At 40.9% G+C, this 26200-nt stretch overlaps 1 protein-coding gene across 2 annotated transcripts in view; it reads left to right on the forward strand.

Annotated features, from left to right (window-relative positions):
- Nucleotides 1-14: 14 nt before the first annotated feature.
- The window catches only part of DTNA (dystrobrevin alpha), a 221150-nt gene continuing 194964 nt past the window's right edge, over nt 15-26200 (forward strand). For both annotated transcript variants that reach the window (XM_015617773.3, XM_015617774.3), the window contains exon 1: nt 15-151. The gene's annotated coding sequence lies outside the window, so the exon portion shown is untranslated. The remainder of the gene's footprint in view (nt 152-26200) is intronic.

Below are 26200 nucleotides of genomic sequence, written 5' to 3' on the forward strand. Positions count from 1 at the left end.
GCGCGGCGCGGCCGCCCCGCTCCGGCGCCGTGCGCGGCGGCGGCGGAGCAGGAGCAACTCCCGCTCCTCCCGGCGCGTCCCTCCTCCTGCCTGGCACAGTGTGCCGGCGGCGGGTGCACGGTGACCTTACGGAGCGTGCATTACCTCACAGGTAAATATCAGCTGATCCGCCCCGGCGGCGGCGGGAGCCGGCGGCGGCGGGAGCGCACGGAGCCTTCCCGAGGTAGCGATCCCGACCGGGGCAGCGGGTGCGAGGTGCCGGGCGGGGGGCGCAGCCGCCTGTTGCCGTGCGCCTTTGCGGGGCGGGGGGCGCCGGGGGTTCCCCCATCGGCACCGCGGTTCGGGGGTGGCGGGCGGCCTCCGGAGGGTGGGCGAGGCAGGGGGGAAGCCCCCCCCTTGTCCCCCGCCCTCCCGAGGCCGCCCCGGTGGGGTCGCACGGCCCTCCCGCCTGTCCCCAGGCGCCGCTGAGGCGCTCCCGGCGTGCGAGCGTGCACAGGCATGCGGCACGGCACTCGCTCCCGCTCGCCCACCCAGCCGCTCCGTGCAGCAGGTCCCGGGGTCCCTGGAGACCACCTGGGGACCCGGTGGGCTGTCCCTGCTCGCCTACTGTCGCCTCTTGTAGCCGGCTGAGGTAAAAGTGACGAAAGGACGGCGCCCCGCAACGCAGCAGCGACTGCCTTTACCTGTGCGTTCACCGGCGCCTTGGCAAACTTTGGTGTTGGGCGGTGAAAATCTCGGTCGTTGCAGCCGAACTGCCTTGTTCTACAACTCCCATGCTAGAGACCAGCTACCACCCAAAGTGAAATACTGCTGGCGATCGCTGAATCGGGTACTTAGTCACTGGGTCCACTTCCCAGCATGGGTGATGTTTTAGGTAGTACTTTAGTAGTACTTTAAACATGGGTGGGAAGCAGTGTTGTCTGGTAATTCTAGATAGTTACTGGTGACCCAGATGTTAAAAGGAGAGGTTCACCAAGTAATAAGCAGCATCACAGATTTGGTGCTACTAGGTTTTCAATATATTGCCTTGTGTTTGAAGTTTTCTAACTTGCTGTTCAGTTCTGAACACTGTACCTCTGTTTCTCCCCTTGGTTTTTGGATGTAGAAGTGTTTTAATGATGGGGATAAAGGCAGGGATTCTGTGGTTTAACAGTGCCATTAGCTATGGAGCTGTTTTCATAAGTTTCACCTGGATACCAGGTTGTGTCTCACACCTGTGACTGTCATGTGACCAGACTAATAAAATTACAGCAACTAAAGAGTAGAAAGTGCTAGGTTTTTAAGTCGCCCTGGTTTCTGGTTGTCAAAGGGTAAGTGAGCATGAGATATGAGCCAATGCCGTGTCTATTTTAAGTTCATGTCTTTATATTGCTCCTCAAAAGGGAATGATCCTACTGACACATATTTTGTGTTTCACCTTCCTGTTGCAGTCAAGGTCCTGTATTTAGTCAGTCTGTATTCATTGCAGTGGATGATTTTGTGGCTTTTTGTGGATTTTTTTTTTTCTCTTTCATAAGACAGAGGTAAAACTCAAAGAACTGAATGCCTCAGAATAAATTTTGCCTTCCTATAGAAAAGCACACATCTAATACCATCTCCTGGCTTGACCTCTCAGTGGGATATAAGTGTAGTCAGGATGAGATGCTATCATCTTGCAGTGGTAGTAGTAAATACAAAATTACATACATGTGCCCTCTGTGATCACAAGCAGTGGGTAGTTCATGCATGTAGTGCTCAGTGTGTGTGGCTCCCCAGTGGTGTGTAATCATTTCCACAAGCAGTTTTCAGTGTGTTACTGGTAGTGTGCTCCACTGCCCAGCATGGCTAAACTGTGCAGGATCAACCATCATAGATTCAACTCTCTCTGCAAGGTAGCCCAATCCTGAAAGCAACCCTGTGGCAGTGATCTCTGCCTTCTAGAGTAACCCACTGATTCTGTTATTGAAAAACAGAAAAAAAAGTGCAAGATACCTAGGGTAAACTGCTGGATACCAGTCCCTTAAGGTTTAGGACAAGGTGAAGGATTAATTGTTTTGTTTGGCTTTTGAAAGTTTATTCCTCTATTAAATATTTCCTTGATTTCTACAGTTGTATGCTGTCAGACTGTAGATTGTCTCCTCTTACACATTTTCCCCAGTATAAATCCATTCAGAATTGCCTATAAGGGTCAGCAGTGATCTAACTTCCATTCCAGGCAAATAATCAGATATAATTGCACTGAAATCAATGAATATATACAGACATGAAGCTGTGAGAAGAAAATGGGCCTCATGGTGTTTTATATTTGTATAGCTGAAAGCCAAAAATAGCTGTCGTAAACACAGCGTGTCCTTTTGGAGGAAACAGTCAATGCCTACCTTAGAGTTGTTCAAACTTTCTTGTGTTTCAGCAGCCTTGGGTTGGAAAAGTGAAGGCAGCAGTCTTGTAATGAGAACTGTTTCAGAGAAACTTTTTGTTCCAGTGACTAATCTCCTTCTCCTTAATTCCACGTTAATCTTAGCATGCCCATATTAACATTTGGAAAGGACTGCTTTCTCAAGCAGGGTTCCTTGAATGTGTTGCCAGGTGTAATGGGGTTAATTCCAATGACTATATTTTAAACTGCTGCTCTTTAAGTTAATTATGTATATTCCTATCTCTAGGCTTAACAGCAAAATGTAAGTGGTACGGAATGTTACATTCCAATTAGTTTTGCAGTGCAAATGAAGATTACGGTTGATGGGTAAGTCTGACATGTACTGCATGACTTGTCATGTTTTTCCTGGAGAGAGGGGAGTCTTGGGTCTGAGTCACCATGGAAGAACATGGAGCCCCGTAGGCATAAAACTGGTGCAGTGGAGTGATGAGTCAGATCTCTTATCTTTAAATTCGGTATTATGTGGTATTCATGCATGGAGTGCATCATATTCATTGTGCACCTAGGCAAGTAACTAACAGGCGGAAAACTCACTTAATCAGACCTCTGACTCGTCTTTTCTTTGCAGAGTTGGTCCTACTTCTATGGAAATGAAAGGCTGGTGGTTAGGATCATGTAGAAAATCATGGTGTATTAACCTGTGGAGCAAATCAGCTCTGCCAGGCTATACCCAGTCATTTCTTACATTTTTTCAAGTCCATGTAATACAACCTAATACTTAATTTTTCACTTTTTATGTTTTAGAGTTGAATCAGCTTTTTCAGACTTCTGGAACTGGATAAAGAATAGCAGAGTAAGAGAGCAGTGTTGCATCTTTATAGACCCCAGTGTTTGTTAAGCTAAATGACTTTTCATGAGTTTTGCTGTGGAATGTCAGTGTTGTGTCTTTTCCCAGAAGAAACTGATGTAACTGCTAAGCTAATGCATATAATTGAAATTTCTTAGACGTGGTAGCCTCAGAAATATGTTAAACAGCGAGAGTGAAGATTTGCCCACGCAGCTGTTTTCAGAAACAAAACAAAGCTTTACATCAGAGGTATCTTCACTTAGACACTTTCTGTGAACTTCCTTGAATAGCAATCATTAATAACGCTATCTTCTCAAGCTAATGGAGCATGAAGGTTCCTTGATTTATAATCATTTGGGAGCAGATGCTTGAAATTCTGTCCACTTACACAAACAGCACAAGAATGACACTTCAGCTGAAAATCGGGGGGAGGCAGGGGGGAAATTATGTATGGGGCTACCAGAATGGCTTGAAGAGTGTAATGCAATGTCTCCATCTCCAGTGTCATTACAGAAGCTACTAAAGGGACCGTTTGGAAAAAAATTACATGAGGTTTCTATTTGAAAATTGTAGCAGAACATTATTGATTTGTATATTTTTAATCTCCTGTATGTAGCCAGTTACCATATTGTGATTGCCACAGATGTTAGAACTGGTTTTGAGGTAGGGGTGTGTGTGTGTTTGTGGTCTTGCAAAAAAAGCTTCTGTCTTCTCACATTGCCTTAAATTGGGAAACTGTTACAATGAAGACATATGGAAAACCATGCAGGAAAGATGTGAAAATTTAGGTCTAAATTGTACAAGTCCCAGTTAAAGCGTAAATGCTTCATTTGTTTTTCAGTTAGATGCATCTATTGTATTCTTTAGATGTACAGATGTCACTTGTGTAGAAATCAGTGCAGGTATGGTTTAGCAGTCTCAGCAACTGAGATAAAATACCAAGCCACTTGTAAGAACTTGGAAATTTCAGTGGTCTTTGCGTGCTGGTGTGGAGATGACCAAATCTGAGACTGCCTTGATGCTGTTCTCTTGAGCAGAGCCAGGTTTTTGGCCTATCTTAAGACAGACCTTAACTCTTAAATGTATGGGGCAAAATCCTCCCCTCAATTACATTGACGTAAATCCAGTCTTTGTGTACTTTCTCCATCCCACTGAAGAGAGGCGATTGTAACTGTTCCACTTACCTATGGTATATCCACAACTGCTGCTAGGGACTGTAATTGTTTCATGCAGTGCCTTTACTATAAAATGTGTGATGTTATCTCTTGGAACCACTGTATTTATACTGATTATGTGAGAAGTACCACTGACAGTTCACGTGCCTGTGCATATGCCACAAGGACCCAGAGGGAAATCCTAAGCCATACCTTTTATTGTACAGAGGCTGCATTTTTATAGGGATGCTCTCTCTGTGCAGGCAGAACAGCCTGTAAAGGGAAATACAACGATTTCTGTAATTGTTCAGAAGAGATTACAACTCAACAGAATTCCATCCTATAACGTACAAAGTACAAAAATAAAGGCTCTTTTCAGTTAAATCTTTCACCAGATTGATGTCAAGAAGCAATGCAGTATCTCAAATGATTTGGTCTTTTTTAATCTTCTTAGCTGGAAGAGATGTCAGAAGAGCCATTCAAAATTGAAGTAGAAGATACATGTGGAATTTCCTCATGTAGTGGTCTGGATGTCTGCTTATTTTGCTTAAGAAGAAATTTAGACTTCAGAAGTACACTTGATTTTCTTTTCTCTTGGTGCTGACAAGCTCTGCCTTGGCTTAGTTGTCTAAAGAGGTACCAACAGTTGAAATGTTGTACAACAGCAATGTCTGTACACTGTTTTGTGATGTAAGTATCATAATGTAAGATTTTTCTGACCTGATTAAAATCAACAGGGGGAAGAGTCTTTCAGCATTATCTCCAGCTTTTCAAAAGTTCAGCTGGGACTGCTTCCTTACCAGTGAGTCCTCACACAGCGAGCATGAGTGGAGGCTCATTTAAAACTCCTCTGTAATGAAGTTTGGCCATGTTGGTTTAAATAAAAGCGTGATATAATTTTGCCCTTGGGCCTTCCTGGGGAGCAGAAGAGCTGCTGGTTTAGTGCCAGAATTTGCCTGTCAGACTTACGGGTGAATAGACCCATTGAACAGTGAAACTGCATTGGACTGTTCATCCTGGCTCATGCAGGGAGGCGGAGCTGTGTTTGCATCCCACTTGACACCAGTGAGGGTGGGTGGGCTGATTCCATCCATGAGGAATAGCCACATCGAGAGGTGGTCAAATCCACAGGTGCCTGGAGGAAAAGTAGAAGATAAAGCGACATTTCCTGGCATGTTATTATTGTCGTTGAGCGATTAGAACCCCAGTGCAAACGTGACCCACCTCTGTCTTCCCAAAGTGCAAGTGTGAAAGTAAAGATCAGCTTTAAACGGAAATGTGAGAGGGAGCAGCATGTGCAAGATGATCCTCCTGGAAAGATTTGGGCTGAATTGAAGATCTGGTGTGTGTAGTTCTGATCTTGACTTCTGGTTCCCAGGCAGCTGGAGTTACTCAGCAAGTCTGCACGTGTGGAAGGAGCTGCTTTTGTAGGTCATTTGTCTATGCCCTTATGCCTCACTGAATTGCCCTGTATGGTGACTATTTACATCTATTGAGACGACTCACAATTGCCCTGTTGTACTTGATTGGTGCCAAAATCAAAGTTAAATGCTGGCTGGCCCGTGCTTGGCCACAGCAGCATTGTCCACTATAATCACCTCCACAAAGTAGGGCTGGATCACAGTCTGAAGTACCAGTCAGCTCTCCTCTTTTCTTTCCTCTTTGAAATCTTCTTTGCTTTGGCTTGCGTGCCAGTGGTCATGCTCCCGTGGTGTGCCACGCAAACTTGAGTGGCGCGGGGAGGCTTTGGTCCCTGGGGAAAGGAGGGCTCTTGGCTGCCCACCAGAGTCCATCACTGCTTGACAGTTCTGCTTTAGTGAAATGGGCCGACCAAAGTCTGGGCGGGCACCGTGCCAGCCTGGCAGATGGGCCTGAATGTGGGCAGCCAGCAGAGCGCATACATGTGTGTAGATGTAGATAATTGTATGTACGGGCGTGATAAATAGGGATGGATCTCTGCAGTTTGAAAAAAGGTGCTGAAGCAACGAGCCTGGAGAGAGACTTCTTTTGGACGGAGGGCATGTTGGAGTGCTCAGAGGAAAGGAAGGAAGGATCTGCTTTCCTTGTTACTCTCTGCTTGCAGTTCTGCAGATTATGTAATAAACAAAGGAGGCTTTTCAGTCTTGAATCTAGGCACTCTTGTAACTACAACTAGGAATGTGGAAAATGACACTTTAGTGCAGTGGATTTCCTTACAAACCACTTGGAGCTTGCTACCAGCTCAGATTCTACCAACACAGTTACTAGTACAGCTTGAGATCAGTGGGAATTTGTGCATGCCATATTTTTTGTTTTGAATTATGTTTTAAAGCATGAAATATTATAGTGAACAAGAGTTGTGTGGAAATCAGTTGTCAGTACAAAATGTACCAAACTTTTTTCATAGGTCATAGCTTCCAAAATCTTTGTGTAGTTAGCTAGACTCCCTAGCTAAGCCACTTCCATGGATGGCACTCAGCTAACACATGCATGCAGGCCGTATATTATTTGATAGTTAAATATATGTAATTATTTTGAAGATATTGGCATTAGTTGCATCTCTGCAGAAAGGTTATAGGTGATTTGAACTTGTCTGCGCATGGATTTGGTTGCAGAAGCCCATTTCCCTTCAGCCTATTTCCCTGATTTTATAGATGTGTGATGCTGGAGAATCATCTGGTCTTGCTGTCTCAGGGCACACACATTTCTTGCTTGAAGGTCCAGCTCTCACTAGGAGAGAGCACTTGTGGATTGTAGTATGAGTAGCGTCACATAACCAGCTGGAAAGTGCCATGGGCTTCTCTTAAAATTCTGGAAGGTCTGTGGATGTAGTTTTCTTGAGCTGGTAAGGCAAACCAAGGATCTGTGATTTTTGGCAAAATCTATAATGTGCTCTGGATACTCTCAGAATAAAAGCAGAGATTCAGCTTTATCTTTCTAGGATCCTTAAGTTAGATTAGCTGGAATTACTGGGATAAGAAAAATCTTTTCTCAAATCCTGGAAATAAATGACATTTGCCAGATCTAGTGTAATCCCTTTATGCTTAACCTGAAGACATGGCATCTGCCTGTGACTTCCAAATCAGGTACTGCTGATTTTTGAGTGCACACAGTCCACAGAGAAATTTTGCAAGCCAGCACATTAAATGCAGTGGGTCAGACCTAGGGGAGTGTGTTTTGGCTTAAAGAATGGGACCAGGCTTTTGTTGAGGACTGACCTACCTGGTGAGGTGTCCAAAATGAGTGCAAGGAAAGAACTGTTCTGAGGAAGGGAAATAATGATGTCATTTCTTAGAGCATGGATTTTAAAAAGCAATTAAAACTGCAGGTTTCAGAGGCAGGTATTTGCTCCTGTAATGGAAATGATAACATCATTCCTGGTCTGAGTATGATGTCTGACACGTATACACACTTTTATTAACTTCTTACTCTTTTTTTTTTTTTTTAGGCTTCCAGACATGTTTACCATGTGACACTGCTCATTTTTTCTCTTCTTAAATATTAACCAGAACAAGCAGTTTAATGGTAGTGTGCATTAGTTAATGGGAAGTACAGAAATTTAAATCCCCTGTGTTGGAATTCTGCAAATTTTGACTCATTTAATCTCTCTTTCCTTAGCCCACATCTACCATTTCCTTTTGTGCAGGTTAGTAGGGGTTTTTATCAGTTTTCTTATCACTTGCATTCAGCTGCTTCTGGGGGGACTGTTAGAAAAACACAGGTGTAGTCCTTCAAAGGACTGGGAGAGGACAAAGGGATAGAAAAACAGGATGCAGGAGGAGGAGAACGTGGGTTGTTAAAAGGGGAAAGTGGGATGGAGAAAAATAGTATGTGAAAGGAGAAAAGAAAATGCATAAGAGAATGGTAGAATAAAAAAAACATTAAAATAGCCTGAAACAGCAAAAAGAAAAGAAGGAAGGAGAGGAAAGGAGAAAAAAAATACCCAGCCAGATCATCTGATGAGAAGGAGGTACTGTGTTAATTAAAATTAGTACATGCTCCAGCTAGGTTCCTTTTCTCTTAACATGATAGAGCACGACTGATTTTGCAGAGGCTTTTTTGGCAAAGGTTTGACCTTACAGGACTACCTGCAGGAGGAATTCTCTTGAGAAGACCAGTGTTAGCAGTAGCAGGGTCAGTTTGCTGGGTGTTTCAAGCCCACAGACAGGACTTTGGAAGCTGAACTGCATCACGCCGTGCTCTGTATAACCTTCTGCAGAGAAAGGTGATACATACTGGAAGTACTGCAATATTAGAGTGACTCCAAAAGTAGACCTTGTTTCTCTAGACAGATACAGAAGATTTTAAAGCAGTCAGTATTTGCGAACATTACATTTCTTAAAAGGCACTTGGCTAATTTTTCCTTCATGACTCCTGTTTATCTAGTCATACCAAGACTGAAATTATTATGGACAACTACATTAAACTTTTTTACACAGAAAAGGTACACAATAGCTCTTGTACAAGGTATTAACTTAAAATGCAGCTACTTAGTACATTTCTCTGCAATAAGCATTAGCCAGTCATCCTTAAGCAGAAGAATAGATAGAATACCTTCATGTTTTGGTGAAAGGTACGTTTCATTTGTCCCATTGTAGTGCTCTTTGATATTTCCAAAAGGAATGCTACCTTTCTGATACCCTGGGAGCCCCATATTATCCCTGCTATTTGCATTTACACGTAAGTGTTACCTATCTTCATTTTAAAAACAAGCTGGCAGAAGAATAATTATTCCTGCACAATTTGTGTTTTGTTTTTTTTTTCTAACATATGAAAGCACATAGTAGGGCTTATAAAACTCTCTTGATTTGTTGTAGGCAATCAGACTTTTGATGGTGCACTTGACTATCAGAACAAATGACTTCTTTACCATAAGCTCCGTTCCAAATAATGAATGTAATGTTAGTGGGCTTAGTGAAGCAGTGGGTTATATTACAGTGACTGCAAAGCATGAAAACCCACTGTGTCTTTCTGTCATAAAAAGGCCCTGCCTGTGCTGTAGATCCTGTGAAGAATTTGTAGAGATACTTGAAAGGATAAAACACTGTATAAATTCCTAAAGTTCAAAGAGAAAATACCACTCAGGATAAAAAAGGGAGCTTAGCCCAGCAGCAGCTTAACCATATATGACAGATCTAGTGCTAAGTCCTGCACCATCAATGCAAATGCTTCTGGAGTTCACCAAGTAGCCAAATGGAAAGACTAGAAGAAAGGCTTTGAGGATACTGGCCTGGGGAGAGGGCCAGAAATAAAAGGGACATGCTTCCCAATAAATGACTCTTATTCTCTGGGCAGGGTGTGAACAGGGAAGGCTTAAGACATGCACAGCTAGATTTGTGTTGCATTTCCTGTGACAATTACTTTTAAAGGTGTTAATATGTGTTTGTGTTTCTGTACATGTATTATGTGTTATGTCATAAATAAAATTAGGAACTGTGAAAGTTGGGCATCCTGTTAGAGTAAGATAGGGATAGGTCGCACCAGGCATAAACAATGTTTTTGAGAGTTAAAAAAAATCATTAGCTATGCCCTTCTTTGGTTGCCCTATAATGACATGAACATTTGATCAAACCTGATCACATTTAGGCCGTGAGGGTAATCAGAAATGCAGTAAGAAGGCTGATTTAGAGGTCACACTACTTCTAGATACTTCCCTTTGACCTTCAATTGCCTCTGTACATGTCCTGGACCCAGCTGTTTTCCTGTCTTGCCAGCTCCACACAGAAACATCCCATTGAACAGTCATGCCTCACACTGGCCTCCCTCCTTCCCCCTGCAGCTGCTCTTGTGTGCTCCTGTCCTCTACAAGCCAAAGGATCCTTTCCTGTCCTCCCAGTGGCACCTGGATTTAAGCTGCTCTGTCTCAACCACTGCTGCACATCGACTGTGGACGGCCTGTGAACACACAAATCATCTCAATTGTTAATTGCGCTGGTTATCCCACAGGAGGACACAGACCCTGGTGGCTTTGGCAGGTTGCTGTCTCCATAGATGTGCAGGGACAGCTTGTATGAGTGTCCAAGGGAAGGAATGACACAACAGCATTTTAGCAGCTCTGTTGGTACCAGATTTCAGACTTTTTACCTAGCGCTCATAGTCTTGTTTCAAGTAGTGAGAGCCTTTGGAAGGTAAGAAGAGATGTCCTATCTGGAAGACCTTAATGTTAAATAAAATGAAATGGACACATTTCATGCTAAGTGCAGTCCTAGGAAAGGAGATGTGAGGTTGTAGTCCCTGCTGTGAGATGAGCATGCTTGTTACAGGCCATATTGTGGCTTTCTGGCCCTTGCTGGTGACCACAGGGGTCAAAATGGTTCATGTTGTTTTTGTTTATTCATAGGAAAAAGAAGAAAGATGGAGCTGCCTCTCTGTTCTGAAGCTAAAGTATAGGCTAAAGGTGTTCTTTGTTTCCCATGGGTTTAGGGTTTTTTTAGGAGACTGCAGCAGCATATTCTAAGCAGTCACAGAAGCTTTAATGACAGCTGTTTTGCTTGAAAACCTGTATCTGTCAGTGTCTGTAACATGGTTTGATGTAATCCTTTGGATTTCCTCATGTTTAAAAAAGCTGCAGAGTCTTCTTTGCCTACCAAAACACATTTAACAGTTGGAATTTTAGCAGTGAATATTTCTAGAACCTGCCATTTTGCACATACTGTGTTTGATGATCCTACTGTTTATGTATTTTTAATACATCTCTCACCTTAATCTGAACATCCAATTGAGGACATGGCAGAAGAAAATAGGGGAGTTTGGAAGAAAAAGAAACAGAAATAAATAATATAGGAGAAACCTTAGTAGTCCTATATGTCTGTGCCATTTGCTGCTCAAAACCAAGGAAAAAGATTTAAAAATGAAGTTATCTTTCAGAGCAGACCTTATGCCTATGAGTCAATGTCATCTTACTACTCAGGTGTCAAGGTTTGTCCTTGAAACCCAGATTTCCCTTACATACACATGTGTTCTGCAAGAACTTGAAATTGCACAACGGAAGGAGCACTGAAAGCTGCTTCCAGAGCTACAAATGGTCATGGTTATCCCATGAACCTTTAATTCCATGACTCTGGTCATGGTCCATCTGCAGATGGGAACCGTGGGGCTGCAGGCAGGCTCAGCTGAGGTGGCTGCCCTTTTGGCCAGGTGGGAAAGTGCCAGGTGTACCACTGAGGGCAGGATGCAGATGTTAACCTTCCTTTGACACCAGCAGCTGGGATGTCACTCACCTCCCTTTTTTTTTGTTTTGCACAAAATGCTGCATATTTGTCAAGCAGGAATGCTTGAGAGGGGATGATATTGACTGGTGCAGTGGGGTCCTGTGGCTGCCTCCTCACTCACAATGTAGAGGGGAGTGGGGTTATAGGACCTGACCTTAGCACTCCTGAGCTGGCTATTTGGAAGCCAACCAGGGCACTTGAATTATCTGCTGTTTTTTTCCAGGGGATTCTCTATGGCCTCTGCTTAATAGAGAGAAAGTGTTGTCGTCCCATTGGTATTACGATTTACATCCCAATTTGTTGAAACCAATATGTCAAGCTACAAAGAAACTTGTTTCATAAGATCCAGTTACCCAATATTATCAGCATCTAGCTGGATGGCTCTCAAGGGGCTTTAGGAGGAGAGGAAAGAGTGTTTGGTTTTCATGGTGGTATTTTTCCTTTCCTTGCTTTTCTTTGTTTTTACTTCTTTCTGCTGAAATGGCAGCAAAGCTTGCATGTTGTTGTAGTTAGTTCTTTACACATCTATTTCCCTTTAAGGAATGCAAGATACTGGGCCAATCTACATTTTTCAGCCGGTCTTCAAGCACAGTAATCAGGAACAATGTGTTGCTTTGTTTGCAAAACCCCAAACCAAAAGGTTATCACTTCCTTGTCTCTGACAGCCTCACAGCAGTGGAACGTCCTGGATCTCTTGCTGTCTGCATGGCTAAGTCCAAAGAATCCCTTGTTAACATGGGGTTAAAAATTTATTAAGAATATATTTGCTCTTTATGCTTTACCTCAGATGGTATTGTATTTGGAAAGAGCATATCAGTGAGTGGAACGTAATTTAGGAGAAGTTTCTAAATGGTGTTGGAGTGTTTAAATTGAAGCTCCAGCATACACTCACACACAGTCCTTGAATTATCAAAATATTTGTTAGTGTTTGTTATGTGAGCAGTGTGGCTGAAAGCTCTGACCTTGAAAAGGCCTTTACTCTTTTTTTCACAGCTAATTTTTCAGAGTGTATTCCTTTTGTTTCCTTTTGTTTTTAAAGAAGACAATCCTCCCCTACCTTTCGAGAGCTGAGTGTTTGATTCGACTTTATTTTGGAAAGTGGTAACACCCACTTGCATGCTATTCATGAATCGTCAGTGGCATTAGATATTAAGGTGTTTAGCTGGATTTTGAAATACAAGGTTCTGCTCTGTGTTGTCTGTGCATCTGTATTTACTGTCTTCTTTACTGTTGTGTTTTTCTAGTTGGCAAGTATTCCTAGCAGCAACTCCCGCAGCAGTTCCTCTAAAACTTCAGCATTTGTAACTGTACTGTCACCACTGGGTTTTTTAATATTCTATTTTTAAATCTCCCTTTTAAAAAAAAAAATACATGGAACAGTTTTCAAGAAATGTAGCAAAAAAACTATCCTAGCTCCTAAGCCTTTTAAGCAAAATACAAAGCAGTGCAGCTGATCTGTGCCTTCTCATATAAAAGGAGAACGTAACACACAATCTAGGCAGTAGATCCATAGCTCCAGAAATTCATACAGCTCCAGTAAAGTCACTCTTGAGGGAATTTGCTATGACTCTTCCCTGTGTGTTTCCTGTGAAGCATCCAGTGCACACGCTGGAGCAGGATCAAACATCTGCACCAGAGAAGGGAAATAGGTGCCTGAATATATACAAACATGCATGTCTGCAAAGGTGAGGTGACAGTGTTTCTTAGCATACTGGGAGAGTCAGTGGTAGTGCAAACAAACCAGAAATAAAAAAGGGAAGGGAAGGAATGAGCAACAGGCTTTTTTAAGGAATTACTTGTAGATTGTATCATGAAAAGACAGCTGCAAAGACTAAGTCAACATCCTAATAACATGGATTGCGATGTCAGAGTCCCTTTCAAATGGTGTGGAGTCCATGCCTGCCTTAATCCCAGAGAGACTTGTTGCAGAGGGGGGTGGGATATTTCGAAGTCCAAGAATTGTTCTCTTCTCAGTGATCTGACTGAGGATGAACACATTTCCCATTTGTAACTGGAGTATATTAAGTCAGCTCATAAGTCAGCTAGTGTCTCATTGTGGGGCTTTTAAGTTCCAAAGAGGTGGGAGTTCATCCACTGTTTTATTTACCAGCCATGTAAGTTTCTCTTCTTTAGTATTTAACTATTGCATTTCCAGATAACACTGGTCACTGCTAAAAGTAATGATTTGGTTTTGTCAGATTTTAGTGTATTTAATAACATGGCCAAATAACAAATGCTTCTATTTCTGTCAGTACACCTCCTTTTTAACTCTTGCAGCACAAGTAGGAAAAAATGGTATAATGAAAACTTTGGAAGCTGATATTAGAGCTGACTTTCTGTGGGAATTTCTGTGTGCAAACCAGGTGGTTTAGCATGACTGAGATGCCAAGTTAGCTCCTAGGTGCAGAGGGAAGGCTTCAAGGCCGAATGATAAGAGGTTATGTCCTTCCATGTTTTGTACACCAATTTCCTCTTTTTTTTTTTTTTCCTGAGCACTGCAGATGATCAAAAATAACTGGCAAATATTTTTCTTGTTTGTTTTTTAAGTCTTGAACTGACAAGACAAGAAATCCTTGGGCCAGAGGACAGTATTTGCAACAGAGAAGGTTGCAAATGTCTGAAAGTAGAGATGCAGAATATATTTACCTCAGCTGTGATTTTACTGTCATAATAAGATTTTTTTTTTGCTTTGCTGCATACACCAGGACTTTAAGATTATGCTAGCTTATGCTGAGCTAAATCCAGATACAGGATTTGGTTGTAAAATGTACAAGGAGAGGTTTGTGTCTGCAAAAAGTCCCTACAATCCCCTTTCCATGAGAGGATATTAGCAGGTTGAAAGGAATCCATTGCGCAGTGCTTCCATGCAATCCCGGCTGAATTAATTGTGACTTTGCTCTTCACACCCCTGAGGAGCCAGGGGCTAACTTCACTGGGCTTCTTCTAGATGGCAGTGGTCTTTCACTGTGGGTATTTCGGTGTTGCTGAAGTATGTGAACATGACCAGGAGTATGTGAACATGACCAGGAGTATGTGAACATATCAGTGAGTGACGCTCTCCTCCACTTTGTGCCTCTCTGTGCGATGCTCTCCATGTGCGGGGACTGTAGGAGAGGCACCTCCTCAGCCTGAGCCCACACCAAGGGTCACCCACCCCATACTCTGCGTGCTCCTGAGCAGACCCTTGTGCTTCCCCTCAGTAGGAGCATCCACAATGGCTGGAGCTTAACTACTATCATTTGGTGATTCATTTGCTGTGCGTATTTTCTAAAAATTGCAATGCCTGTTCTCAAAAGCAAGGCGAAGAAAAAAGCAGCTGTTATGAAAAGAGAGGAAGAAAAACTCGCTCATCCAAAACACAGACCTTTAAAGAACCAAACCCACATTGTTAGGGGAGGGGAAAACCCCCAAATTTGCCATGTGTTATCTTTGAAAAAGATCAGAAATAGTTTTTTGAGGTCCTATTCATATTTTAGAGAATTAACAGCTATACCAGTGAGTCTAATAACATACAGATTTAAAATCAGTTTTGACTTACATTTCTTACTTTTGTAGGTTTTCACAGAAACCATGAGGTTTTTCCCACATAAAAAGATGTGATTTAATATTCAGTACTAGTGAATTTTAGACATGTGATAATGATACTGAAATAAACACTGCTTTGTCAGTGGTCTAAGAAGCATCAGAACAGACCAGTCCAACTTCTGTTCTATTCTTTCACTGAATATAAAGAGCAACTTCATTGTGCCTCTCTTTATTCTAGCACAGCTTATATAGAATTTGATTAAAAAAGCAGAAAATTGACATGACTGAAAAAAAGAAAGAAAAAGTTAATCTTCAGTGCTATGGAATGTTTTGCTAAAAGCTTTTGCTTTCTGTGTAAATTGATCAACAAAAAACTGTAGCCAGACCCAAAACTTCCCATTCAGATATTTAAAAATGTTTCATTTAAAAAAATCATTATCAAAATACTTTAATGTTGCCAAATTCTTTGTTTTCTTTACCTCAGTCTGAACTTAATTTTTTTCCTCCTGAGCCACTGCAGCAGTTCATCCTTTCTGTCTCCTACTGTGTCAGGTTTCCCAGCCTGAAGATACTTTTTTTCTTGGCATGTCATCACTATGCAGCTTCTGTGCCCAGTGGGGAGGTTGTATTTTGCTGTCCAAAAGCAGCTCCATAGTCCAGTCTACAAGACACCAAAATTAGAAATCCACTGAGATCCTCCAGCAGCCCAGAGAGACACAGCTTATCCCAAAACAAAAACACTCAGTCTGTTTTGAAAGTGATGCATTTTCTCTGCATGAATTAAACTTGGCTTTTAATGAAGTACTTCATTTGATTTTGCTGATGGAAGATTTCAGTTTTCAGCTCAAGTTAAAGCACTTCCGTGCTAAAATTTCTGCTGTTTGGTTTTGTTCTCCTGATCAAGTCTCTTCCAAGACTCTTAGTCTTTGTTTGTAACTGGGAAATACCCTTGGTGTAAAGGCTTCTCTTCTGAGATGCATTCCCCATTCTTACAAGCAGGGAACTATGGAACCAGTGCTCTTTCTCAAAGTGGAAGAAATATGTCAAGGTCAGATGATAAATTTCCTTGCTGACTGATACACAGATTTATGCTGAAGGTCCTGACCAACTCCAAGCCCAGTGAAACAAAAAATTCCTGCCTGTGTGTGTATTTAAGGAATAAGCCACAGATGAGTCATGAATGCAGCATTACTAATGACCCTACCCACACCACAGCTGCTGAACCTTTCTGCAAGGCAGGATGAGCTGCAGACCTCTCCCAGATGCCAAGAACACCTCATCAGTACTCTCTGGGTCTGATGGTCTCTGACAGGCTTTCAAAGCTGGCCCCCACCTTCTAGCTGAGGAGACTGTGTAGAATCCCAGTAAAAAAATCTGTTCCCTGCCCCATGGATGATGTGACCCACCCACATCCTCCCCCTGGCCTCACCTCCTGGGTGTTGAAATCTCCCAACCCTCCAGTAATCCCTGTAGCTCTGAATTTACCTTGAAGTCATGAAGCTGCAGGAGAGAATCACTGAATGAGTGAGTGAATGCATGCAAATACTTGTAAAAGGAGAGAATGTGGTGATTTGTGCAATCTTAATATTCTCCCTGTGTGTCTATTAGCATTTTCTTTGATGGACCGGCTTTCCTTTGACATACTTTTTAAAATGACCTCTGTAAAGGCATTTCATGAAAGTAAGGTAGGAACAGTTCAATGTTGTTTTAGAATAGGCTAAAATCCTTTTGTGGCTCTTCTCGTTAAACAAGCAATTTTTCTCCCAGGGCAACACAAAATGTGAGTTGAAAGTAGGATGAGAGCAATTAAGATCCAAGAAAGGGTGTGTATAAAGCTAGGATTAAAGAAAACTGAAAAGCAAAATTTCAGCTGAAGAGGAAAAGACTGATAAATATATTGAAAGCTTTTGATGGCTGCAAAGTATGTAGAAGGGCAGCTCATTTAATTTCAGCTTTTGTTTTAACTGCCAGTTTACTGCAACTGAAGGTTTTTGTTTCATTCCAAAGAACATTTTGGGGAATGGTATTTCTTCTGGCCCTGAATGCGACTGGCAAAAGAAATCTGAAAGATTTGCCACATGAATGTGATTTCTCTCTGTTTTCATTAAATCTAGATTTAATAGATTTTTCTTTTTTTTAAATGAGGTGATCTGTCATTCTTTTTCTCGTTTCTATTTTGCTTCTCTGGCTGGCTACTGTAGTGTCGTCTTTTGGGCCATTGCAAGCCCTTTTATTAAAAACAAGCTATTTTCATAAGAATCTTGCTGCTTCCTGGTTTGGGAACTTGTACATGAGAGGTGCTGCCTTTTTAAGCCTTGTTCTGTCTCACAGTGGTGCCAGGAGAAGAGCTTGCTCTTGGATTGCTCCCACTCTCCCACTGCTAGAAGCTACTCATCTCTCTGAATGGGGGAGGTACCTGAAGCTTTCAGAGAGTTGCTTCACTGTGGTTCTTGAGATGCTTGACCTGATAGGTGCTTCTTAGAGCTGCTCAATCTGCTGCTGCATACTTGGAAAAGTGAGGAGTTTTTTGTGACGCAGCTGGATTGTTTGGATAAAATGGTGCTTTGTTGCCTTGCTGCCATGTAAACGAACAGTTTCTGGGAGAGTTTTAGTGGTGAATTGGAAGTATGAACTTAGAAGCTTCGGGCTTCAGGCTCTTGCTGGTTTCTCAACAAGGGAGATGGAATTCTGAAGCCCTGTTTCAACAACAACCATCAGAATGCTGGCACTTTTTTGAGTCAGTACTATGATTTCAGGGTGATTTCTGTTGATATTCTCCATTTTCTTTTGAAAACAAAGTTAGAACTATAACCTTTTTATTTTTTTAAATTTGGAATTAGATCAGGCAGCAAACAAGCTTATCTGAAACATTTCAGTAGTGCTATACCATAGAACTATATCTTGTTTGGTATCTAGGGCTTAATAAAGTAATTTTTACCAGTTAGGAGTAGGAGTTTGGATTAGAGTTGTCTATGCAGTAGTATCCCTTAGTCTGTATTAATTAATTCTAAAAAGTACAGGTCAAGTGCACAAATCTACTTTATGAGCAAAGATAATGGATTTTCGTTTGAGGTGCTAGAGATACAAGCCAATTCACATCAGCATATGCTTATTAGCGTTTTTCATACTTCTGTTGAAAATTATTGTGTGATTTTATTCCATTATCTTCTAGCTTGTGTATCTGAAAATGGGAATCATGTTGGTTTTCAAGCAGCATTGGTTGTTCACTGAGCATCCAAAATTAAAAAGTAATAATTGTATTTTAGAAAATAAGTGAAAAAATCACTGCTGGCTCCTCCTTGTGAGTTACATTGTGAATGGGATGGTTTGCATCCCATTGTGAATGGGATGGTTATAGAGAATTATGATGTGTGTTTGAAAATTTTATTCAAGAAAGAAAAGCTGAAAACAGGTTCAGTCAGCTGATGTGCTGGGTTGCATTCCTCCTTTATCTTTTGCTCCCACAGCCGGAGGAAGTATTTCTAATTAATCATGTTCTTCAATATTTGACAAAATATAAATCTGATATGGCTTCCAGACTTTGCTGAGGATGGATTAGGAGTCAAGGTACAAGAAGAGCTATCATGTGTGATGGGCATAGCGTGAAAATGCTTAGTGCAAACTTGACCCACATCATTACCCATCTGTCAATATTCACAAACATGAATCAAAAATGTAACAGATACATTGGCAGGTATCCTAGCAGAGGCTTTCAATTTTCAAAAAAGTTTTTGTAATTCCTTTTGGAAATACTTTTAAGAACTGATAGTTGTCATTGTCATTTCAGCTGTAAGTAGTTATAATAATTGGAGCTGTGGACATTGAAGAATAGATGTGAGTAGGACAAGCAATCTATGGCAGCAATAACTTTATGCAAAGAGCTGTGCTGTCCTACACAGTGGAGTTCCTTGCTGTAAGCAGTTCAGTGCATGTGTCTATCCCCACTGGCATAAATCCTGGAATAAACACCTTGATCTTCTTTTTGGGCAGATAAAGTAGAGCTGAGAAATGTTTTCTGAGACCTTTCAGATGAAAGTCTAATACTAAATTGTTTCTGCCGCGCTTCATTAGAGGTGCTTGCGACTGGATTGCTATTGATTGCTTTTTGAATGTGATTCTGCATTTTAAAAAGTTGTGAGAGAAAAATGACAGTGATAGATGTGTACCTTAATATCCCTCTGTCAGATGTGAAGGAAGCTGCAGTTCATCAATGGCCTGTTAGCGGCAGAAAAGCCAATGACTATTCACAACCCGAAGGCTCTGATCCTACAACCTCTTGAGAGTTGTGTGTCTTTATTAATGTAAGCAACTGCACTGAACATGTGGGATTACTCACATCGATAAAACAACGTGAGCTTGAGTGATCCTGGAATCACTACCTTGGAAGCTGTTCATGTAAGAAGCTATGATCAGATAATCAAAGTCAGATATGTAAGTATTAGAAGGGTATCAGTGCTTCTGATACTTAAGAGTTTCCCTGTGCTTTCCAGCGCCCAGTAGCAAAATGTGCAAGGTTAATAATGCAGAAATAATACACTTTGTGGTGTTAATCACTAGAACTTGCTTTGTCACTTTCATGACAGCTCGTATCTGAAGGCTGGCTGAGGTCAGTGGGTTATGCCACAGAGGTCAGACTGAGACTTCACTTGTTTTCACCCATTCTGTGCTGCTTCTTTGCTTTGTGCAGGCCTGACTTTTTTTGGGGAAACATTGCTGATACATGTGACATTTCCTTATCTTCTTTAGCATGATAATGACATCAGGGAATGCTGAGACATCTTCAGGTCCTGCTATGGCAAAGGAATTAAAGGAGTATTTAGATCTCATAGGGATATTATGGTCATAGATCCCCTCCCTTCCCAGGTGCTTTAAGTGACCCTTAAGCACTCATTTGCGACAGGCATTCCCCGTCTTGCTCATGTGAAGTTGTCCTGGTGTGCTTGTGTATACAGCAGAAGCCCACAGCTCACCTGAAGGGGGGCCACTAAGGACTGCAGCAGCTGGTGTGAGAGCTCTGATGATCACACTTTCTCATCTCATCCGTCTTTTCACCCATCCTAAGCCCACCCTGCTCTTCCCCCCATTTACGCTTCAGGACCACTCTATGGATTTGGTCACCAACCCAGCATCCCAAGGTCCCTGTGCTGTAGGAAGACATGAAAGCACTCTCTTCAACAATTGGTGCCAGTTAGCCATAACTTTCCTTCTGAGATGAAAGTTATTCCAAGAGTTTAGCAGCACTTGCGGTGAGAGGACATCAAAAATTTTTTGTGCCTTTCCAGATTTTTCCATTTTTGTTTTGCCTTCTGTCTTCCTTTCTATTAACTTTGCCCCTTCTTCAGTCATAGTAGTTAAAAAGAGAAGAAACACAAAGCATGTTTTGAAGGCAAATATTTTGAAAAGCGGAAAAAAATTAGGAACAATTCATACAGCTTTCACTGAAAATAAAAGTATTATCAGACAGTAATGTTTATAGTTTCACTGACTGTGCTATGCTGATGTTGGAAATGGTCCTTCAACTGACTGTCTCCCAAGACACACAGTTGCATCAAACCTCAATTCTCTAGTCTGTGACTTCCTGTTCTAATTAGAGGAAGGAGCCAAATTGACTCGGACCAGTGCCCTAAGTGAGAAGTGATTGTCTTCTGGGACTGGAAGTGTTTGCTTTATAAATCTAGATTGCTGTTTGCATTGCAGTGGATTTCTACCAAAGTCTTATATGGGTAAATATCTTTGGTGTACTACTGATTTTCATGTTATTTCAAGTTTTCCTGTGCTACTGTAAGAATGTAAGAAGAAAAAGACTATTATTTAGTTACTGTATGCTGGTATGTGTTTTCCTGTGATAAAGAAAACCAGAATTTTGTACTTTATGCTATATTGCATCCACAGTATTATCACTGTGTCATCTAAGCTGATTCCAATACCAAACCTGAATCTATCATTTTTTGATCATGAAGTTGTTTGAGAGTGACACACAGGCATTGCCACTCATGAGGATTGGAAAATGGTATTCCAGACAGCTTAGACTCTTTGGGAAGAGACTGCAAAGGCAAAGTAACCTTCCAGCAAAGGAAACAGGTTCTTTCCAAAGTGCACTAAGTGCTCTCCTCCTAATTTTAAGCTACTTTCCATCCAGACAATGTGTGATAGAGCATCCTCTGCCTGCTCCAATGACAAGATCTTTGGAGAAATGTGGAGGTTGGTTGGTTTATTTTTTAATGAGCATGGGTTTTTTGCAAAAATGGTGAAATACAAGATATTAAAAAATCGGAACATATTCTTCTACTATTCCTAATTCCTAAACAGTTTGTGGAAAATTGCTGCCTTTGTTCTCTGATATGTTGTTTCCAAATTTGTAATTGGAGGTGATTATTTAAAAAGCAGAATAGGCACCACAGTAAGTTTTACTTCCTGTGATCCTTGGCAAAAAGTGCCTTACGGTACACTTTTTTATGGACAGTCTCGCTTTTTACAAAAATTAAGGGACATCATGTTCAGATTTATCTAAAATGCAATTCTATATATAGTGTAAACTGCTACTTTTCCCCTCTTTTGATTTGCAGACTACTGCTGCAGTGGTGAATGTGTAACCCCCAGTCTGTGCTCTGAGCAGCGTGTCATTGTCACGGCACAACTCTTGTAAGGTCTCCATGTCACGTAGTGGCAACAAAGCATGTGGGTCAAACAGCTTGGCCTGGAAAGATTAGTTCAAATAACACTTGTCTCTCTACAGTACTTGAGAAAATATTGGAAAACAGAAGAATCAAATAAAAAGCCTGTGTTTCATTCTTTCTCTCAGCTTTGATCAGGAAATACTGAACTCATACTCAACAAATCAAATGTTTGTCTTAAATATGCCTTCAAATAGAGAATTAATTGAACTCAAGGAAAAGATGATGTGACCTGAGACCGAAAATTCTTACCTCTGGTTACATGTAAAACACCGAGTTCATAAATTAGCTCCAGGAGCTTTTAGCTGAGGAGGTTCTGTCCCAGCAAAATAAGCATGCATGCAATAACAAAACTGGCATTGCTTTTGTTGTTTGGAGGACAGGGGGTGGTGGTAAGTAAAGCATGCTATGTGAACTTTCTGTAGAATTTAGGCAGATAGTCTAACAGTGTGGTTATAATAATAATGTGTGTTTGTGGTATATGAAGAATTGGATCCCCCAACCATTACCAACAAGTACTGTGTAAGAGGTACCAGTTTGCATTACCATCTGTGTGTAGAAACTCCAGTTTCTATACAAGCCACCACTGCACTTGTATGATTCATAGCTGTTAGAAAGAAAGACTTATTAGTCACCTACTTCATTCCCCTTCCTGTATGGAATTATTCTTTATTGTGCTGTACATTTGCTACTTTTTTGTCAGTCTAATTTTAAATTATCGAAGTAATGGAGCTCCCACTGCTTCCCTTAGGAAAATGTTCCAGAGCATTAACAGATCTGCTGTTAAGAAAGATACTAATTTCCTGATATTATTTTTTCTTTTATTAAGTTTATTTCATTGCTCTAATTACTGTCTTCTGTGCATTTTCCCATGTTCTCACTTTGAAACTTAAGCCTTTCACCCTGCAAACATGTCTTGTTTATTTTCAGCTACTATACACGTATATGAATGGGTAAAACTTAATCTATACAGGCTTGTGTTTGGTAGGAGTAAGGCAATAAAACTGCTAAAATTGGTTCATTTTAGAGCAACATGTCTTTGCAAGAGCTCCAGAAGTAATTACAAACAACAGCTAAAAGCTTCATGTGAGCTGAAAGTTAATTTCCTAGGCCACTTTGTAAAAATAATGGTTGCACTTACCTGAATTAAACAGACAGAGTTAAAGTAAAACCTCATGTAGGCATCGATTTTGATTTGAGTTTTCTAGTTTATCTAGAGGACTGGAAGGATGCTTCAGGCATTGGAAGAATTTTCAATTTGCAATGGAACTTAGAGTCCCATGTGAGCTTTCCCAAGCTGTTTCAGCACAAACTTTAAACAAAAGACAGTGTTTGCTTGTGCTGCCTCACAATTCTGCCATGAAATGGATGAAGACCGCTTGCTACTCATCACAAGTGCTTGGTGCCAAGATGGTGGTTTAAGGTATGCTTTTCTGCTTTGCATTCATATGATCATTGTTGCCTCAGATAAGAGACAATTGCTTAGCTCAAGTTGTATCAGAACTCCTCAGACACTCATTCACCTGACTGTACTTTAAACCTATTTTCAGTGGGTATCAGTTTAATGAAAAAAGTAATTCTTAAGTGGAAATAACAACAGGTCTGTGTTGCTGGAGTCTGCATTCCAGAATAAAATCTGGCTTAAACGTGCAGCTTTACAGTACCTGGCTCTAAGTACACATACTTAAATGGCTCTACTCAACAGAAACAAAATGCTGAGCAAATCTTGTGTCCACTCTTTCGCTGTGAAATTTGCCATCATTAATTTCCTTGCAGACTTCAGATCACATGGACAGCTTTCAGGTAGGTTGCATGCTTCCAGCATCCATCTCTTTTTCACTCTCTCTTGGACTTAGGGCTGTGTTGCACTGACCTTGTTCCAACTGCCAGCCCTCTTTCTGCTGAATTTCTTATATAATTCCAGTTCACAAAACTCCACCTTCTGCTTGGGACAAAGTTTCAGCCATGATACCTTACTCTGGAGTAAGTTAGTATAGCAGGTATAGAGAGCTTGTTCTGAAATTTTTGGAGTGTATCTGTTTTGTTAAGGATCTGTCATTCTTTTCCAGGAAGTGTCAAGATATTTCCCTAGGAAGTACTTACAGTAGAACTCAAGGATTTTGAAAAGGAAATGTTTTCTGAGGCTAAATGAGGGCAAGAGCATAAATAGAACTTGATTTTACAAAACACATTCTGTAGTCATGACTATGGAAAATGAAATAAATACCTACAATGCAGAGAGTAGAATGGCAAACACGGCCCTGCTCTTTGCTCAACAGTATGTCTCACTTCTGGAAATATTTGTGTCCCAAATGGCCAGCCCATCAGGCTTTTGAAACCAGTGAGAAGAGAGTGCAAATGATATCTCCTGTTGTTTTGGTGTATTCAGTGCTCCTGTCTAGATATCCAGGGAAGACATGAGGGCAACAAGACCAAAGATGATCATGCAGATCATACAGCTAATATAAACTGGCTGTCCCAACTTCTGTCTTTGCCAGGTTACTTGCGGGTAATGGGAGACACTGCGTTCTGAGATAGCAAATCCTAATGAACTTTCTTAGCTTCTTTTCAAGAGCCAGTGTGCATTTTTGTTCTGTAAAATGAAAATCAAAACCAAACCAGTCTTTTGGGGTTTGCCCCAATATTTGCTCAAATTGGTATTGCTAAGGTTACTGTGAATTATATTATGAGAACCGCAGTCAAATGTTGAGTGTTTAAACAGGTTTTTCCACAGCTTAGTTGCTCAGGCTATCTTTATGTAGAATATGATCTTACTGCCACTGAGTGATGAATCTGTTCCTTTTGTTAACTCAAGCTGTTATTTAAAAGGTAATTGTTCTTTTTAAATTATAATTGAATCTTCAAACTTTATCTGATAAAGCTGACTGCAAAATGCATGAACCAGTGTTAGGATTATTTTATGTAGTATAACTGACCATGCATAAAATTCATGTAGTAAATTAAGCACTGACAAATAAGTCTTTTGTCTCCTTTATTCTCACTGAAGCCTAGATGAGCACATATGGAAATTCCCTGTATTTAGCAGTCTTAAAGGTAAAGGTAAAAATATTGACTGGGTATTTTGGGAGTGTTTAGTTCTACCTTGATGTTGTCTCACTCAGATCTGTAGATTTCTTGCCAAGAGACAGGTCCAGGTTGAAAATACCTGGTAGGAAGTAGCTGCTCTGCATGAAAAGCAAGTATCAGTACAGAGAAAGGAAGTTTTCTGATGCAGTCTAAAAGATAGGTTTGTTGAGATGAACGTCCCTTTTGGGATTGTATTAACTGAGGCAAGAAGCAGGAACTGGTTTTGTAAATCAGAATGGAAGCCTTACTGTGAAAAGTAGCATAGCAGAGAGTAGGCTGGAATACTGCTCCACTCAGAGTTTACATTCAGCTTCAGTCCTACCATATACTACTACATATGTGGTATAGTGTGGCTTTTGCTATGCAGGTTTAATGATCTATAAAAAGCCTTTATATGAATTTGTCTTTGAATGTCTGCTCTAAAATGGTGACTTTGCATATTTATATGATGAACTCTACATTTATGGTGACAGATGAATAATTCAGTAGCTCTGAGAAAACAGTAAAAAGTCAACAAAAGCAGAAGAAATGTCTGCAAGACTATAGAGAGCTGAGATTAATAACCAGGAGACATAACTGTCGTGTTCTGATGTCATGTCTTGATCCTCAGGTAGATCCCATGGTGAAGTTGGGTAATAAAAATTTGTGACCTCGGAGCAGTAAGAAATTAAGATACAGGACAATGACATCACTGGAGGAACGAGGGAAAGGGTGAAGTTGAAAAGAGCAGTTATGAAGACATGTTTATCTACAATGCAAAATACAAAATGGTTCAGGAAAAATTGCTTACAAAGTAATTTGCTTTCTTAGTTTGCTGCTGGAAAATTTCTTCTTAAGATACTGTAGAACAGATCAGTGGAACAATAAAAGCAATTGCCAACCTGAGTGTATAGAGAAAAGCAAACATTTTTTTACAAATGAAGGAAGTAATTCTGCCACATACTAATAAAGTGTCATATTTTTGGATAGAAAAAACAATTTCTTCACCTACTCACTTCCTTTCTCTGAGCTTCATTGAATTTGGAAACTGTTCTGAACTCTTACTAGGAAGTTGACATGAAAGTTCTTGAGAGGTGTGCAGCAATACATAGACTACAGCTGTAGAATTTGGGAAGCTATTTTAGTTTCACCATTTGGTTATTTTATGTGCTAACAGCCTTTACAATTAAGTGTATGCTAGTAGTCTGTCCTGTCATAAATGCAATGATCCTCAACAAAAGAGGTTAATGGCTTTTGTGTCCCAATACTGTTTGTCCAACAGAGATGTAAAACAGGGCACTAAAGGGTTGAATTTGTAGTATTCTTTTGCTTCTTCATAATATTTTTTTTAATAAACAGCAGCTGAGAAGGTTTTAGGATATAGGATA

This window comes from Parus major, chromosome 2, assembly GCF_001522545.3.
Source record: "Parus major isolate Abel chromosome 2, Parus_major1.1, whole genome shotgun sequence".
NCBI lineage: Eukaryota > Metazoa > Chordata > Aves > Passeriformes > Paridae > Parus > Parus major.